This window comes from Gorilla gorilla, chromosome 3 (genome assembly GCF_029281585.2).
Source record: "Gorilla gorilla gorilla isolate KB3781 chromosome 3, NHGRI_mGorGor1-v2.1_pri, whole genome shotgun sequence".
Taxonomy (NCBI): Eukaryota; Metazoa; Chordata; class Mammalia; order Primates; family Hominidae; genus Gorilla; species Gorilla gorilla.
Window position 1 is genome coordinate 42,679,709 of NC_073227.2, and position 19,737 is coordinate 42,699,445.

The 19,737-nt window shown below is 35.2% G+C and overlaps 1 long non-coding RNA gene across 2 annotated transcripts in view; it reads left to right on the forward strand.

Annotated features, from left to right (window-relative positions):
- Positions 1–2,504: 2,504 nt before the first annotated feature.
- Positions 2,505–19,737, forward strand: part of LOC109026543 (uncharacterized) — a 28,794-nt gene continuing 11,561 nt past the window's right edge. Inside the window, exons 1-2 of one of the 2 annotated variants that reach the window (XR_010133212.1) lie at positions 2,505–2,575; positions 16,304–16,542. This is a non-coding gene — a long non-coding RNA (uncharacterized lncRNA). Of the gene's footprint in view, positions 2,576–16,303; positions 16,543–19,737 lie in introns of those variants that run through there. The other variant, XR_008678915.2, reaches the window with a different exon arrangement.

The following is a 19,737-nucleotide window of genomic DNA, read 5'->3' on the forward strand; positions in this document are numbered from 1 at the left end:
CCTGAATTCAGGTTTGAGAAAGAAAATTAATCAATAGGAATGTTATACCAACATTTCTAAAAGCAGTGTTATTAATTCAGTATATAAGCAAAAGATTTTAATTAAATGAAAGAAACTCAGGCTTGCATATTGCTATTTTTGTGGTTGAAGAACCATTGTGGATAGATACTACACACCAAAATGAGCATATTTTCAAAGAAAGGCAGTAGGCATTAAATTAAAATATATCAATGTGTACCATTCTAAACTATGAATAAATGTCTCAAAAATTTGAATCTATCCACAGTGCTAATGTTTATATCTTCTTTTATATGCAGAAATATCTTTTTATAGTTTAAGTTCCATTATAAATTACAGTGTTGTCTTTAAGTTTTTCCTCAGCTTAATAACAATAATAATAATAATAATAAAATCAGGGTGAAGAACTACTTTTTACAATCAAGTGATGTCTTCATTTGAAAAGTACAAACAATATTCTGCTTTTCAATAAATATGTTAAAATGGCATTGTTATCAGAGTCATTTATTTGATGATCAAAAAACAAAAAAAATTCAAAACATAAACATCAAATATATCCTAAGGGAATTCATTAAATTTCATATAGTTGATATTGTTAATATAATACCTCTTTACTAAAGCTTATAAAATTTATTTCAATTATGTGTTTGAAGGATAAATAGTGCTGTTATAAATATTTGGTCTATGATTTCAAATAAACTTCAAATAAATGATGATTTCTCAAATATTAAAGTATACATAAATGTATCTCTCATTTAACAAGTCTACTTATAGGATCTATTCCAAATGTACACTGACAAAAGCATGAAAAGATGTATACACAAGGGTATTTGTTGTAGACCTACTTGTCATAGCAGAAAGCTGGTAAAAACTCAGTATTCAAAAATAGGGAACTGGTTCAATGACCTGAGAAAATGCATACAATAAGGTACTGAAAAAAGAAATCAGTACTGAGAAATTTATCTTTATTTTATTAAGAAAATATAACCAGTTTATTTTTAAGTTAAACATAATAATAGTTTGAAATACATTTATTTACTTATACTCTTTTGAGGCTCAGAACAATTAACAAGTGCCAGCCAAAGAAGCTCACATATATACAAATATCTGCTTTCTTGTTTAAAATAATCATAGAAGGATAACCATAATATTTTTTAAATATTTCCTATAGGGTAAGGAAGGGAATCGATTGGAGAGGATATGATTAGAACCTAGCCTTCTATGAATGCACATTATATTGTAAATATAATTTTGGAAACACATAAACATTTTATATGACTATAAAATTAAATTCAAAAGAAGCAAGTCCTAACCATTTAAACTGAAACAAATGAAACTATGTACACAGTTATATAGTGGACGTATTCCAAGTGACAATAAGGCACAATAATTTGATTGTGCATCCTAGCGAAATATACCCTTAGGATAAAAACATATTCAAAACAATATTTACATTAATGTAATTGCTCTTTGTTGATGAATTCGATTATTTATGGTGTCAATATTTTGAGAAGGTTAAGCTTGTAGTACAAATAAGTAAGTAGGTTTGTGTAATAAGAAATTAAATTTTTTGATGTGCTGCTGGACTCAGTTAGTCAGTATTTTATTGAGGATTTTTGCATCAATGTTCATCAGGGATATTGGCCTGCAATTTTCTTTTTTTGTTATGTTTCAGCCAGGCTTTGGTATCAGGATAATGCTGGCCTCATAAAATGAGTTAGGAAGGAGTCCCCCTTTTTCTGTTGTTTGGAATAATTTCAGAAGGAATGGTACCAGCTCTTCTTTGTACTTCTGGTAGAATTCAGCTGTGAATCCTTCTGGTCCTGGGCTTTTTTTGGTTGGTAGGCTGTTAATTACTGCCTCAATTTCAGAGCCTGTTATTGGTCTATTCAGGGATTCTACTTCTTCCTGGTTTAGTCTTGGGAGGGTGTGTGTGTCCAGGAATTTATCCATTCCTACAAACCTGCATGTTTTGTACATGTATCCCAGAACTTAAAGTAAAATTTAAAGAAATTTAAATTTAAAAACGAGTGAAAAAAGGAAAAAAGAAATTAAATTCTTTTTGTGTGGAAATATAGAAATAGAAATATAAGAATGATGAGATAAATTAGGAGTCACATAATCCTGAAGGCCAATTGGAAATAGAAGTTTAAACTTTGTTTTGTCTGTCTGAACCCATGGCTGGAGTCATCCCAGAAGTGTTGGCATGGAATTCTCACAAGAGTCTGCCCCAAACTGTCACAAAATGGGATTGGAATTGTTGGAATTCCAAAGAAAGAAGCACTGAGTACCAGGGAGATCAGTCCAAAGGATTCTTAGGGGAAACTTACACAGGGAGTGCTACAGTGACCCTTGCAATGGGCAGAGAGAAAACAGGTGTACCTACGTATGTCCCCTATGAAGTTTATATAAAAGTTTGAGGAATTTAGGTGAGGGCCAGGGATAGTTTTTACTGTTTACCAACATATTTGATCTTTGGGTATTTTAGGCAACAGCCCAAAGAAGTTCATCAGTACATGGAAACGTTCAAGGCCCCTGCATGGGTTCAAGCCTGAAGGTAAAAACATGCAGCTAGTTGCTTCACAGAGAGGTCAAGGCACTCCCACAAACACATATGATTTTTTTTTTTTTTTTGGTAAATACATATTTTCTAGCTCTGTTAGTTAAAACCAGCTGGAAACAAGGACCACATATGTAACTATGAACACCCTGCTTTTACAGATTTTCCCAAAAAAGCATTTCCTCTGAAAGGAACAAGGTTTTCTAAGAGAAAGGGCTGCTTCATGGCTGAGACAGAAAATGTCTAAGATGATCCTTGAGCATTAAGGGCACCAACAAAGACTGCCAGGATCACATCAAAAGAACTCAAATGCCAATTTGAACACTCTCAAAGACACATCTAGAATAAAGTTTGACCAAATGTCTGGGCACCCTGGGGCCCACTTATGTTTACATAAAAAGTTAGCCACCACATTGCCAATCAATACAAATGTGAAACTCTGAAGATCCCAATGAAACAAAGAGAAAAATGGAGACAATTGTGCACAAATTTAGATTTTAAGTTTCTATATATATTTCACAGCTGGTAGGCAACTGAATAAGAAGAGGGAATTATTTTCCCTTAATTTTCTAGATTTCAGAACTGAGTCTTGACAGTAATTTGTAGTTTAGGGGCATGTGTATTTAGTTATAATCTAAATAATACTTCAAAATGTATTAAGTTATTATGTACAAATTAGCTTATTTGATTCCTCAGAACAGTGTTATAAAGGGAGGAGCCTATTTTTTTTTCCAATATCTTTTAAATTAGGAAACAGGCTCAAAGATCTTAGTCTAGGGATATATTTTACAGCATATCAAAAGTTAAAATGGGTATCAAATGTAGACCCTAGTTCACCATTTTATTCACAAATTAAAATTAAGATAATGAAACATCGCTTCACACCTATCAACTCAGCAAAATCTTCAAGAGGATATGAGGCAGAAAATGTTATCATCTATTACTGATAGGAACATATAAATGTCACTGCATGTTAGAAAGGTAAAGTTTTGCAGTACTTTTGGAAACCACAACAATGCCTTTTAATTAAAAAAAAATACGTAAGGCCGGGCACGGTGGCTCACGCCTGCAATCCCAGCACTTCGGGAGGCCAAGGCAGGTAGATCACTTAGTCAGGAAATCGAGACCATCCTGGCTAACATGGTGAAACCCCGTCTCTACCAAAAATACAAAACAAAATTAGCCAGCCCGGTGGCGGGCGCCCGTAGTCCCAGGTACTGGGGAGGCTGAGGCAGGAGAATGGCGTGAACGCACGAGGCGGAGCTTGCAGTGAGCCGAGATTGCGCCACTGCACTCCAGCCTGGGCGACAGAGCGAGACTCCGTCTCAACAACGACAACAACAAAAAAGTACATAAATACTTAAATCCAGCCATGCTACACCTAGAAATTTATTTAGTGAAAGCTAAACATCAGCATATAAGATTTGATGTTCCTACAAAATACAAAAAGATATTGATTACAATATTGTCCATAATGGTTAAAACTGTACAGTAAGAGAAATCAGATCAACATTGGAGTGGATATGTATGGTATATTCCCAAATAACAGATCATAAACCTTTTAAAGGGTTATTTAAAGAATGAAATAATGTCATATATACTGGTGAATTTGAACTATGGAATAGATACATCTTTTAAAAGAATATAAAAATGATATTGAATTAGATTTTCAGAAACTACTATTGAATAAGACAGTTACAGAAAAGTGAGTATAATAGGATTCCATTTTCTGTAAAAAACAATTTAAAACAGTTTAGTTTCCCCGCCCCCAACATATAATGGATTAGAGGCTTTTAGCATGCTTCAGCCACTTGGAAATAACAAAACAGTGCATAAAAATCAATTCTGTGAGCTTTAATTCAACAAGTAAAATGAGAATCCACCAGAATCACGAAGGACACCCCAGATCCTGGGGAGAACATCGGCAAAGAGTACCCATGATGGCATCTGACCATTAAAAGTGAGTGAAGCCCTCGGAAGTGAGAGAGGAAGACAGCCTCCCTCTCTGCTGAACCTTTCCAGTAGTAATCCGAGCAACCCTGGACGAACGAGAGGATTGTGTTTCTCCCAAGACCTGGAACTAATGGGGAGAGGCTTGGACATGCTGTGAGGAAAAGACACTGGGAAAAGCTGCAGACATTTACCGTAGACACAGGACGAAAAGCAGGACGCCATTTTTAATCCAGGTGCGTACAAAATCTGCCATTCTTTGGCAACTCTACAGCGTGACTGCATAGGCATTTTAGTATCGGTCCAGAGATTAGAGCACCCACCGTGGAGTGGGGCAAGGACCTTCACAGTCAGAATTGTGCAGTGCCTCAGCAGCAGGTGCTGGAATTGGGCTTTCCCCGCGCACAGTATGGAGCCGGAGGATAGCTGCTGCAGCTGCAATTTCTCCGGGGCAGCAAGACTTGCAGCCAAGTCCAGCTTGGCAACCTAAAACTGGTCTGTGTGTGCCATTGCTGGGAGCCCCAGCCTGCTTCCCTAAAATTGCGGTCCAGTGGTGCCCTCTCTGCTTCACATCCAGGCAGATCTCCAGGCATTTGGAATACCCATTAAGTTGGATTGGCAGCCTAATGCTCCCCACTTTTCCTGTGCAGAGACCCTGGGGCAGAGAGGCTGCCTCTGCTTCATGTCCACGCAAATCTCCAGGCATTCAGAGCACCCACTCATCTGTTACAGCAGCTTAAGCCATCCCACCCTTCCTGGGCTTAGAGGAGGATGGTGCATTGGGGCTGTCTCCATTCTGCGTTCAGGCAGATGTCTGGGCATGTGGAGCACCTGCTTGCTTGGTTCAGCAGCCTGAGTTAACCCACCCTTTCTGTGCAGAGATATTGGTGCAGGGGCCCTTCTCTACTCCATGCCCAGGCAAATCTCCAGGCATCTGGAGCACCCATTCTCCCGGTTTAGTAGCTCATGTCATCCCCCTAAGGGTAGAGAACTTGAGACTGAGAATATTTCCCAGGTCCATTCCTAGGCACACCTCAGGGCACTTTGTGGCCACCCACTGGATTCTTCCTTGGTGCTGGTCTTTATGCCTGTCATGGGGGGACCTATAGGCGGACCTGCCTGGTCCAGCTTCAGTCATCATGGCCCTCATCCCCCAAAGGCAGAGCAGGGAGCTCAGATCACTATTCATGCCACTAAACAGTCCATTGCCTGCGGCAACAGAGCTTCTCCCGGTAAATAAGGATCAGGTATATATCTAGCTGCATTGGCCACAGCCAACTTTCATCCAGAAGTGCCCCCTTTTTGCTTGTAGGTCACACTGCACAGCCCAATATAAAACCTGCTGAAATAAGTGCATAGGGCTATAGAAGCAAAGCCAAAAGACCATACTCAGCATTCTTTGCAGTCACACCCAATAGTGATGGGGTAAGAGGGAAAAGGAAAGAAAAAATCCCAATAGTATTACAGAGAAAGAAAAATATTTTATCTACACAAAAGTAATTACAATAATTAGAAGTGCTGACATCTCTAGATGAGAAGAAACCAGTATAAGAATTCTGACACTATGAAAAATCTGAATGTAGAGACACCACTAAAGAATTGCACTAGCTGTCGAACAATAGAGTCTAACCAAAATGAAAACTGAGAAATGACAGATAAAGAATTCAAAGCACAGATTACAAGGAAGCTCAATTATATCCAAGACAAAGTTGAAAATCAACACAAAGAAACTTCTAAAGCAGTTCCTGGAATGAAGGAAGAGATAAATGTATTAAAAAGAAATCAATTGGAGCTAATGGGATTAAAAAACTCACTTAAGGAATTTCAAAGTACAATTGAAACTTTTATCAATAGACTAGATCAAGCAGAAGAAAGGATTTCAGAGCCTGAAAACTGAAAGTCTTTTGAACTAACCCAGTCAAATATAAAGAAAAAAGAATTTAAAAAATAAAATGAATGTTTGAGAAATATAGTTTTAGGTAGTGATCAAATTTATGAATTATTGGTGTTTCTGAGAGAGAAGGAGAAAAAGTAAACAACCTGGAAAATATGCTTGAGGGAATGATTCAATAAAATGTTTCTAGTTTTTCTTTAATTTCCTTTCTAATTATCTAATTTGCGAGATACTACACAAAATGAACCTCATGAAGGCATGTAGTCATCAGACTGTCTATGATCAATGCTAAAGAAAAAAATCTTAAAAATATCTAGAAAAAAATGGACAGATCATGTACAGATAGATTCCTATCAGGCTAACAGCAGAGTTCTCAACAGAGTCTTATAAGCCAGGAGAGATTAGAGGCCTATTTTCAGCATACTTAAACAAAAGAACCAACCAAATTCCAACCGAGAATTCTATATTCTGCCAAACTACGCTTCATAAGTAAAGGAGAAATAAAATCTTTTCCAGAAAAGCAAGCACTAAAGGAATTTGTTACCACTAGACTAGCCTTACAAGAGATCCTTAAGGGAGTCCTAAGCAAGGAAGTGAACAAATGACACCTGCTACCACAAAAAATTATGTGAGTATATAGCCCACAGACCCTATAAAGAAATCACGCAATGAAAACTACAGAACGACCAGCTAAAATTGTTTTGATAGGATCAAAACCTCACATATCAATATTAACCTCAAATGTAAATAGCTGAAATGCCCTCACTTAAGAGGCACATAGTGGCAAGCTGGATTAAAACAAGAACCATCTATCTGCTGTCTTCAATAGACTTATCTCACAGGTAATGACACCAATAGGCTAAAAGTACAGAGTTGGAGAAAGTCCTATCATGCAAACAGAAAACAAAAAAGAACATCGGTTTTTACTTTCATATCAGATAAAACAGACCTTAAACCAACAATAGTGAAAAAGAACAAAGAAGGGCATTATATAATGATAAAGGTTTCAATTCAACAAGAAGGTTTAACTATCCTAAATATGTACACATCCAACATTGGAGCACCCAGATTCATGAAACAAATACATCTACACCTACAAAGAGACTTAGCCACACAATAATAGTGGGGGACTTCAACACTCCCCTAATAGCATTAGAAAGTTAGACAGATTATCGAGGCAGAAAACTAACAAATTATGGACTTAAACTTGACACTTGACCAATTTGACCTAGTATCTACAGAATACTCCACCCATCAACCACTGAATATACATCTTTTCTTCCACATATGGAACATACTCCAAGATTGACCATACACTCAGCCATAAAGCAAGTCTCAGTAAATGAGAAAAAAAATTAAAATCACACCAACCATCCTCTTGGACCATAGTGGACTAAAAATAGAAATCAAAATCAAGAAGGTCTCTAAACGAAATAATTACATGGAAATTAAACAACTTGCTCCTGAATGACTTTTGGGTAAACAATGAAATTAAGGTAGAAATAAAAAAACTTCTTTGAAATAAATGGAAACAGAGAGACTCAACAGACCAAAATCTCTACCATGCAGCTAAAGCAACCTTAAGAGGAAAGTTTGTAGCACTAGATACCTACATCAGAAAGTTAGAAAGATTTCAAATTAATGATCTAACATCACTCCTACAGGAAATAGAAAATCGAGAACAAACTAAACCCCAAATCTAGCAGCAGAAAAGAAATAACTATGATCAGAGTGAAACTGGGCCCTCATGGAAATAAAGAAGGCAGCAATAGAAATTGAGAACTACTTGAGTGGAGAAGTATGGAGAGAGGCAAGAATCAAAAAATTAACTATTGGGTATTATGTTCAGTACCTCAGTGATGGGATCCTTCATATCCCAGGTCACAGAATTATGAAACATACCCAGGAAACAAACCTGCACATGTGCTCTCTGAATCTAAAATAAAAGTTTGGAAAAAAAATAAAGCAAAGAAATACTAACAAATGAATCTCCTTATTCATGTGTATGTATGTATGGGTGCATATAGACCCGTGCATTCATATATACATTTGTGTATTGTATGAATACCAGGAAAAGATGAAAAGATTCATCACTAGGTAATGAATAATACTGGAAACAGGTGGAGCTGATTGGTGGTGATAAGGAAGAAGACAGGAGAGCAGAACAAATTTAAAAAAGAAAAGATGGATGGAAATTAAAATATTGCATGTGTTTACACTTATATGTAAAATTAAAAATATGTCCATATATGGGAATTAAAGTTCAAATAATATAATGTAAATTATAAATAAATATTGCCTTTAATGTCATTTTTCCCTGATTCCAAAAAAAAATCAACACTAGTATAAAAAAGAAATAAATGTTTTTCTTTAAAAACATGCATTTTAAAATAAGATAGTCTTATCAACGGATTAAACTATTCTAGTTAATCTTTCATTATTTCTCTTTTTGGGATCTCACAAAATAGCATTTCCTTTTTGGTAAAAGAAAGTTTATTAATATTAATAACCTATCAGTTATGTAAAATTATACACTTTGCTTCTTTGAAAATTCTACTTCATATTTTTCTATTTTTTAATGGCTTTCAGATTAATTTGAAGCAAGATTGAGGAAGGTTATTTTATGCACAACTCCACAGCTTTAATTGCAACATTTATCATATGAGAACTCTAGCTGCCAAGAATGTGTTGGCACTAGGCAAATGTACAGCTTGTCCACAGGGATTTTATTATCCAACATCAAGGAATGTCTGCAACACAGTGGCCATTGTCACTGAGAGCTTCCTCTAGGCAGTAGAATAACAAGCTTGAGAAGAGAATACATAGAAATTTAATTTAATTAAAAATATCCTTTTAGTATGGTACGTGTTTTGTACAATCCTTTTATAATGGATTACCATACATAAATATTAATACACTAAGTCACCACAGTCCTCAAATCATTGTTATTATAGAATGCAAAAATCCTTAAGAATATCAACATTATTATGAGTAATAATATTACTCATATCATTAGTATTAAAAACAATTATCTAAGACTTTACTGCTCATTCTAAATTTTAAGGACATAAGTGGATCGTGCTACACCTATGATTACTCCTAAAATGTTTTTCCTGCATTATAAACTAATGAACAAATTTTAAAAATTAATATATAACTTATTTCAATCAAGTTTCTAAAATAAGAGTAAAAGTCTTCCGTAAAATTTGTCTATAATACAGAATAAAAAAGATTTTCATAGCTGTATTATAATAATTGTGAGATGTGTCGTTCACTACCAGTAATAATGCAAAGTTTGGGTTTTTTTTTAAAGTTCCAGATCACAGAAATTAATTGATTTAGTTTGTAAAGTAAAATATCTTCCTTTAAAATATGTACAGATATGTAATAAACTACAAAGAAACATTCCTACTTGCTTCAATAAGAATATGCTTTTTCATATGGGAAAAAAATCTTTATACTGGTAAGTATATGCCAGTTCATTTCACCTATACTCTACCTATTTTTTTCTGAGAAAAGAGGCTAACAACTCTTGTGAATATGTAATATGAAGATTGTTAGTTATGTGAATCTCTACAGAAGATACAAGAAAAGAAATTTATTGTGAACAATCAGCTTACCAGTCATGATTGGACATTGTCTGTAGTTACCTAACTTTTTCTATATAAAGAGCTAGTATAGTGTTTGTGTGTGCACGTGTGTGTGTGTGTGTGTGTGTGTGTGTGTGTAGCTGTTAGGGAGGAGCTGATAGATAAAAAGAAGCTAAGCATGTCAGCATATGTACCAAGAAAATGTCTTAAGAATATGTAGTATATGCAAAAGACGTGCTAAAAGATACATCAAAATACATTTTTATGTTCAATTTCCTTGTTTTCATACTGGACCATCACTAAGCTGGGGGTTTAGGAAGCCATAAAAAAACATGGTTCATCTTTCAAGAACATTAATTTTTCTTGAGACATTCATGGTGAAAATACCCAATTCCACTTCCACTCCCCTATGCTGATGTATATTAGGGGCAGCCACGTGAAAAGCCTCAAGTCGAAAAAATGTGAGATTATGTCTTGAGGGACTTCATGGGAAAACAATGTGGTCAGTGTCAATACTTTACTTTTTTTTCTTACCTAGGACAAATATACATACTAGAGTTTAATAAGCTGTCTGCAACCATAAGTTAAGAAACCTACAGAATAAGGATTACACAGCAGAAATGTGGAGTCTTTTCCTTTATGAAATCATTGAGAACCCTCACTATTCCTAAATTTCTTCCAATTTCTCTTGTAAGGGAAAAAAATCTAGTAAATTGTATTCAGTTATATCACTATTACTGTTATTTACTTGTAATTGAAATACTCCTGAGTAGTGCACACAGGAAGTTAATTGACATAACTTGCAATTTAAAACATTTTGCATTACATTAAATATTGATATCATAGTGGAAAGAAACATTTATTTATTTTTTTGTTACACCAGAGAATTTCAAAGAATTTTCACACTCATTAAAGGCCACTTCATAGTACCGTTATACACTCTAAATTTCTGGAGAAATTGTCTATTTTCCTTATACTTGTATATATATTTTTATACATATATATACCTTATATATATATACACACACACACACCATATATATACACACCATATATAAATATACACACCATATATATATATGTATATATATATATGGTGTGTATATATATATGGTGTGCATATATATACACATATATATGCACACCATATATACACACCATATATATATATACATGCAAACGAAGGTCTTGACAAGTATACACTTTCCACAGTTTCATAAAATTGTTGTCTATCAGTATTATTATCTTCAGCATTTTATTGGATTAATATTAGTATTACTTAAAAGTGATGCATATTTGGAAGCTAATAATGATAACAAAGTGTTCTGGGTGAGATCAAAGTGAAGTAAGAGTCAGAGATGGAGAGGGAGAGAGACAGAAAGAGAGAACTGTAATAAAATGTAAAAAGTATTAGAGAGAAACCATAGTCAGTAACAAATCTGCATAGCCAGAAGTCAAGGAGCAGGAGTCTGAGCTGGTGAGCTTACACGTGATGGCACAAGAAACATCAAAGAAATATCAAAGGCTTTCTTCCTTTTGAATCTGTGTCTTAGGACTGTAGTTGAGCTTGTCTGTGTTTCAAAAAGCCCATTCCTATAGGGCTGAGGAGCAGCATGTGACCTGGTAGCAGAGTTCTACCTCAGATCATGCAGGTTTAGAAGAGTACATGGATTAATGATTACTGACACTTTCCTAAGTTATTTTTAACTTATACCAAAGCCTGAGATTGTACCATTGCCAATAACTACAAGTAAAATTTTTCTTGTCTATTTCTTTCATTTTAGCCATGGCAGAGTAACTGGTACTAGATATACTCTCCTGCCTAAATCGGTAAAACTGGACACAGTAAGACAACTGTTTTCAGATACTAGACACAGACCACGCAGGACTTCAAAAAAAGCATCAGCTTCTTCCCATATTGACACCAACTTTCTTCTAGAGTCATTTTTAGCCATGGTGAAGGGAAGTAGAGACCAAGTAGGGCATGCCAGATTTTTTGTGTTCCCCAAAGGCAAATACATTTTCTGTCTCCTGAGTTGGCTAGAATTTGTGAGAAATTTAGCGGAAGGATAGAGCAACACAGAAGGCAGTCCCAAAAGTCTACATGTGGCTTTCCTGCAGGTACTTGGTTGAGGATGGGGCTACACACACAGGAAAAGCAAGATTACAGTAGGTTAAGTATATCAGGGACATGTTGGAGTGCCAGCCTAATCAGGGTAGAGAGACCTGAGACCTCATTGGATATTTCCAAATATTTGGTTAAGACTCTGTAAAAGCCACTTCTTAGAAGTTTAAGGACCATGACCCAAAGGCAACATTATGGAACTAGGGATGAAAGGGACATAGAACAGAGAATAAAAATCAATCTTGACTGGTTGATAACTTAATTGCCTGCCAGAACAATTCTCAACACACTTTAAAGCAGGATTGGCCAATTTTTTTCTGTAGAGTGACAAATGGTAAATATTTTAGACCTGGGGACACAAGAATATGTCACAACTAGTCAGTTCTGCCACTGCAGACTCGAAGTAGCCATAGACAACAGCTGAATAAAAGTGTAGCTATGTTCCAACAGTAAAATATTATTTACAAAAAAGCAGGTGTTAGAACAGCTTTGATCCCATATTTTGCTGAGAAGACAAACATAATTCAGCAAGGGGGATAACATATCCAGGCTCCCTAAAACATTTTCACTATTTCTAGTGTAAACAAATATTATTCTTTAACCCAAGAAATTTCACTTTTAATCTTTGGTGTGGATCAAGAAGCAGAGTTCATTTAGGAAAGGGTACCTACTTCTGACTATTCAGTGGAATGTCAGATATTTGGTGGTCATTAGTCTATCATTAATGAGCATGCTCATATAAATATAAATATGTAAATGCCAAATTATTTTCAATAAAAGCTTCAATATTAGTAATGTGATACATGTTTACAGTTGAAACATCAACTGTTAATGATGAAGTAACTGTGAAAATTGAATTTCCTAAAACCCCTTCCCATCTTACTACTGTTTCTAGAAGGAATCATTTATATTATTTACATTACATTATTCCATAATTTTTTTCTGATAGTTATTTTCATGTATCTGGCTTATTTGCCTATGTACTCTTTCTTGCTTTAATCAAATTCAATCATTATCCATTTACACTTCCCTCTTATATGTGAGATTTTGGCCCTCCTCCATAAATCCCATTTGTCCACTTTCTATTCTTTCTATACAATAATATTACTATTTTAATATTTCAATAAATATAGAATTCTTATTTTTATAATTAAGCAAATGTTAGTTACAGAGTCAAGATAAACTCTATATTTTACTCTTGTTTATTATTATTATTTCTTTCTTTTTCACTTGTAGAACTTTCAACTTTTTTATAAGAATTTTTATGTTTATTCAAAATATGCATAAAATCAAATATTTTGTGAATTCTTAGTTGTGTGTGTGTGTGTTTGCAAGCATGTGTGTGGGAGATTTGTTTATTTATTGTATTTTATTGTCTATATCTACCACAAGCTTTAGTATCCAGTATGGGCTATTCTTTAAACATATTCCACATCATTTTCTGGGTTTCCCTTAAATTATATACTTGACGAGCCAATTTGTTGAGTTCATTTTATTTTCTTTTGACTTTCAACTTTTTAATTTTATTAGAGAATAGTATCCAATAACTTCTTAAGAGAGTGTCACTCTACAAACAAACAAATTTTACAAGACACATTGTATCTCCTCAGTTTAAAGATAAACTGTTTTCAACATATCTGAAATTAAGATGTATTGTTTTCAATTGATAGTGCTTTAAAATCACTCTCATCTAGGCAGCAGGATTTGTATAGCGATCATTGTTAGTGTATGGACTGAACTTACTCAAAAATCAGCTGTTGATACTTTTCTGTAAGATAGCAAGTAATCACCTGTAAAATTTATGAAAAAGGTGATAGTCGCTTTGCAGCATCATTATCATCTTGATGTCACACAACAATATTGTATACTAAACCAAAGATATTGATTATTCTGAGACAAAAATGATTCACAAAATCACACCCTAAATTAAAAAAAAATCCAATAGTTTAATATTTTTAGGATTGTCCAGATTACACTAGAGAAACAGTCTCCAAATTGTTATAGCTTATGAAAATAAATGTTTGTTCATCATAATGATTCATAAATATTCTTCTGGAACTCAGAAATTTGGAATTTTCTTATCGTGTGATTTTATTTTATCTGAGTTTATCTCCTCAGTCACTGGAGAAGTGAAGAAGAAAGAAAATGGAGGATCCCACAGTCATGAATTTACAGTGCATTAGTGGCTAGAGATAATCATGGGCCCACTCAAGTACAGGCAGTCTAGGATGCGATGCCTTTAATGTGAGGAGGTGGAAGTGGACCCGGTATTGGTTAACACTAACAATGTTTATCCCAGGCTACTCACTGATCATCAAATATTTGATTCATGCTAAATTAATTAATACAACTTTCCCTAAAGAAGGCAAGTCCCAAATCCCATTCACTATCAAGATTTATCTCAAACACTAAGTAACTTTTTTTTTTAAACATAGTCACTCTATAGTAATTCTTTTTTTTTTTTTTTTTTTTTTGAGACAGAGTCTTGCTCTGTCACTCAGGCTGGAGTGGTGCAGTGGCTGGATCTCGGCTCACTGCAACCTCCGCCTCCCAGGTTCAAGCAATTCTCCTGCCTCAGCCTCCCAAGTAGCTGGGACTACAGATGCATGATGCCACGCCTGGGTAGTTTTTGTATTTTAGTAGAGACAGGGTTTTACCATGTTGTCCAGGCTGGTCTCGGACTCCTGAGCTCAGACAATCTGCCCACCTCAGCCTCACAAAGTGCTAGGATTACAGGCATGAGCCACTGTGCCTGACCAACATAGTCATTCTTAACCTGAGAACCAATATTAAATTAAAAATAATAAAATTAAAAAATCAAATTAAAAAGAAAAACTATCTATCCCCAATGCTCCATATTCCATAATTCAGTTACCTATTCAGGAAGAGACCATATAAAGAAAAGACAGCTATTGGTTCTTAGCATTCTGAAGTCCTACGTGCACCAAAAGTTCTAATCTAGGGAGAGACTGTCCCATGGTTGGGCCTTGGTTTTGTTCTCTGTTGAGTAGCTTCCTTGTTTTCCTCTGGGGCTGCTGGCTTCATTGTCTGGGGAGGAGATTTCTTTATTTTCTGTTTTCTTCACTGAACAATGTGAAGTAGACATTCAGAAATATGCTCTCCTTGGCAGACTGGCCAACTTTCTTAATCTATGACCTGCTTAAATATGACTTAGTGTACTATTGCTATTTTAGGTATCTCATGATTATCCACTGAGTCCAGCTTTTTTATTTCTTTGGCAACTAGTACAAGGACTCTCAGATCACTTGTACTTATTTGCTTTATTTCCTCAATGTCTTTTGCTCATTGATATGATACAGCCAACATTGGAGTTATTGTAGTTTTACTGAAGTCTATCTCCTTAGTTCATTCATTGCCCGGAATTATTGTATTATATTTTAAACACTTACTGGGCACAACTCGTTTCACCTTTTCTGTGTCATAGGGAGATTTGTTCACTTGAAAGTTTTCATTACCTGTTTCCTTCTTATGTGTTTTCTCAAATTTATTGCTTTCTGTCGAGAATGTAAGAGCAGTTGCCTTTTCTAATTCTGCAAGCCCATGAACTTATGGACATTTTTTTTTTCTTCTTCTCAAGTTTGTAGGCAGCCAGTTCTTTACAAAGCTCATTTCATTCTGCTAACACCTTGCAAAAACATCATGGAAAACAACCAAAGTACAGTACTATTTTATTCAAAATGATGTCCAGTTCTCATGTATACATAATAATTTTATGAATGTTTTTGCCACTGTGTAACATGATTGTCATCTTTGCAACTCTCATGTTGGTCCCTTCACCACACACTGCCTAGCCACAGATTTTAGGTTTTCCATGTCTTTGCCCCATTTTCATACTAATTTCTGCATTGGCCAGGATAGATTTTATCTGGCTGCAGGAATAGAATGTCAGTACTCTAGCGCAATAAAAATTTATTTCTCACTTGTGAATTTTTTAAAGTCTAACTCACTTTTCAGGACAAGTGTCTACTCTGTGGTGAATCAATAGCCCAAGTTGTTTTAAATCTGTGCTTCCAACATTGCTGTATAAAGCTGCTTTCCCCATTGCCATGGCAGAGAAAGGGAGAAATTAGAGAATCATGTATGAGCTTGTAATTGCTTCAATGTAGAAATTACACACTTTAGTTCTGTTTCCATATTATTTTTAGGTCTATGAACATGGCTATGACCCACTGCATGGGGATGAGGATCCTCGTCTTCCATATACCTAGAAGTGGAGGAGAAACCTGTGTTGGTAGATGGTTGTAAGATCTATCATTAAAACTAATTTATTTCAGTCATCTCTTTCTTTTTCAAAACATAAGAATCTATATCCGAAGAAAATTAAACAGTTTGTCCACAGTTACAAAATAAACATTCTAAATGATAATAAAGCTTACACAATAGTTTTCTTAGCAGTGGTTTTTCTTTCTTAGGGATTCATACATATGACATGTCTTACAACCAATGGTATCATACATTTGATGAAATGTAGTACAGATAGACATATAGAAAAAAAAGCAATGATATAGTTTATCTAAAACTATATGTGTATTAGAGTTGTGCTATTATGAAACCAGGCCAAAAACAAGGCACACATATTTTTAGTAAACACAGTTTGTTTTTTTCTCATACTTTAAAAAAAACTTTATTGATTACTTACTTTTTGTCAGTAATGATTTTAAGTAATTGCACATGTATTTTTATAAATAGCAAGAAAATACTGTTTAAAAAACAATTAAAAACAAAAATAACATTTCCCACTTAATTAAGAATTTTCCCAGAAATTTTTCACCCTCTGAGGAGAAAATGTTGAGCACTTTAACAGTTTCATTACATAAAGTTGCAATATGACTTTTGCAACTGCACACAATGTTAAATTCAAGATAGAATACTTGTCTTATTTTCTTAGCAGTGCTCTAACTATAGTGTATGATTAACAAATATAAGAAATCCTTAATAATATTTACATATGTTTCATGAAGTAGCTTTAGGATATGTAAAGTAAAATAATATTAATTTTAACAATAATAATTCATAGAATTATGACAGTTTACTTGTAGGAAGAAGAGTGAATCTGGATTTTTTTTTTTTTTTGAGACAGAGTCTCACTCTGTCACCCAGCCTACAGTGCAGTGGCACGATCTCGGCTCACTGCAACCTCGGCCTCTCGGGTTCAAGCAATTCTCTGGCCCAGCCTCCTGAGCAGCTGGGATTACAGGCGCCTGCCACCATGCTCGGCTAATTTTTGTATTTTTAGTAGAGATGGGGTTTCACCATCTTTGCCGGGCTGGTCTTGAACTCCTGACCTCGTGATCCACCTGACCTCGTGATCCACCTGCCTTGGCCTCCCGAAGTGCTGGGATTGCAGGCGTGAGCCACCGTGCCTGGCCAAATTTGGATTTTTAAAAATGTTACAGGCCTGTAAAAAGAAAACTTATTCCCACGAGTATTCCATAATCCACAATTTAAAAATCACGAGTGAATACGAGTCTGATTTATTTCGGTGTTTCTCATGTCTGCTTGTACATTCAAATACCCTGGAAAGTTTTCATAGGAATCGAATTACATGAATGCCAACCAAGAGCAATAAAATTAGAATCTCTGGAGCTGCCGTATAGGCACTTGCACTTTTTTCAGTTTATCCTGAATTTGAATATTATCTTACATTTTGGACCTACATTTTTAGACAAGTTACCTAAACTCCATAAGTTTTAATGTGCTCCTCTGTTAAATGGATGATAACAATTTCTACCCCACAGAAGTTGTTCTGAATTGTTGTTAAGTTGGCATTATTCCCAATGGTGTCCCTTACAATGCGGAGAAGAAATGTTAAACCACATTTATGAGAATCCATCTCCCTGTATGATAACTAATTCGAATGTCATATAAAGAAAGTGTGGTACAAATACACTATGGAATACTATTCAGCCATAAAAAGAATGAAATTATGTCCTTTGCAGGGACATGGATGCAGCTGGAGGCCATTATCCTTAGCAAACTAACACAGGAACAGAAAACCAAATAACACACGTTGTCACTTATAAGTGGAGCTAAATGATGAGAACACATGAACACACAGAGGGGAACAACATACCGTGGGGCCTATCGGAGGGTGGAGGGTGGAAATGGAGAAAGGATCAGGAAAAATGACTGATGAGTACTAGGCTTAATACCTGGGTGATGAAATACTCTGTAAAATAAGCCCTCATGACACAAGTTTACCTACGTTACAAACCTGCACATGTACTCTTGAACTGAAAATGAAAGTTAGAAAATTTTTTTTAAAAAATTAGAATATTATAAGGCAAACTAATGTTATAACTTGGCAAGAGGAATAGGAATAAATTATGCAATTCCTGAAGGGGGTTATGGTCGGATGTGTTGACAAATATAAGATACACAAAGCTTGAAATTGCATATCTCTCACCTGCTTTGATGCTGTTAACAGAAACAGGCAGGCTATTTCTGAAGATCTCAGCAGGTTCCTTTGACGATCACGTGCTCCAGTAGTTTTGGCTAAGGTCTTAAACCACCTTGATTTTCTGGCTGCATTTCTTGGCCTTTGTTGATTACCTGGCTGACCTTTGTTTCCCTACATCTTCTTTTCTTTTCTGTAAACTCTAATCCCTATGTTAAAGCCTTTCATTCTATTAACCTGACTGAACCTAAATAATATAGCCTTATGGGGAAGTTTAAGAAGATAACGTGTGGACTATGGACCGCTAATGTTCACATTCAAGTAATCTGTCTCAGATTCCAGTGTATTTATCCTCAACTTTTGCTATGATATATTATCAGAGAGAAATGAACTTAATAACATCTAGTTCCTTTAACATTCAACCTGGTGTCAGCTCCCTAGAAAAATCCTAATAATGGTTTGCCTCACTGACTAATTTTAAATTAAAACTCACATTAGATACATGTGTAATGCTTTAAAAGAAAATTAATCTAAAATCAAACTAAGCATATACCCTGAGGCTTGGAAGAAACATAACTATAATCTTAATAAGAGCTAATAAAATTCTCTGTATTTTTGTATTGTTCTGTTGATTATTGATTTCCAATAACATTCAAATTTGATCAAAGCTTCATCTAGTTTTCTTTCTGAATTAGCTCCTGTGGCCAATGCTAAAGCTTTACAAACACTGCAGGATATATTTTTTTAAATTACTCTGTAGCCAGAATCAGTGATATCGAAGCTAACCCAATAGCCCCATCGACTGTTCTTTCAGATAAACATAGAAATTGACCTTTCTGGTCTTAAATCTTGAAACTTCTATTTGTTTTATCTGAGTTCCTTCCTCAGGAAAGGACCTTTGGGCAGCAAGGAAGGAAGGAAGGAAGGAAAGAAGGAAGGAAGGAAGGAAAGAAGGAAGAAAGGAAGGAGAAAAATAAATTATCCAAGAACTGAAACTCACCAGATCACCACATCCATGAGATCCCGGACCCCTCATGAATCCTTATTGCTTCCTTGCCCCCTCCCTAGTTTCTATTTTCTTACACATTGTTACATTTCTTCCCTGCTATTTAAACCCCTAGTTTTGACCCATCAGGGAGATGGATTTAAGACTGAGCTCCATCTCCTTGGCTGTAGCACCTA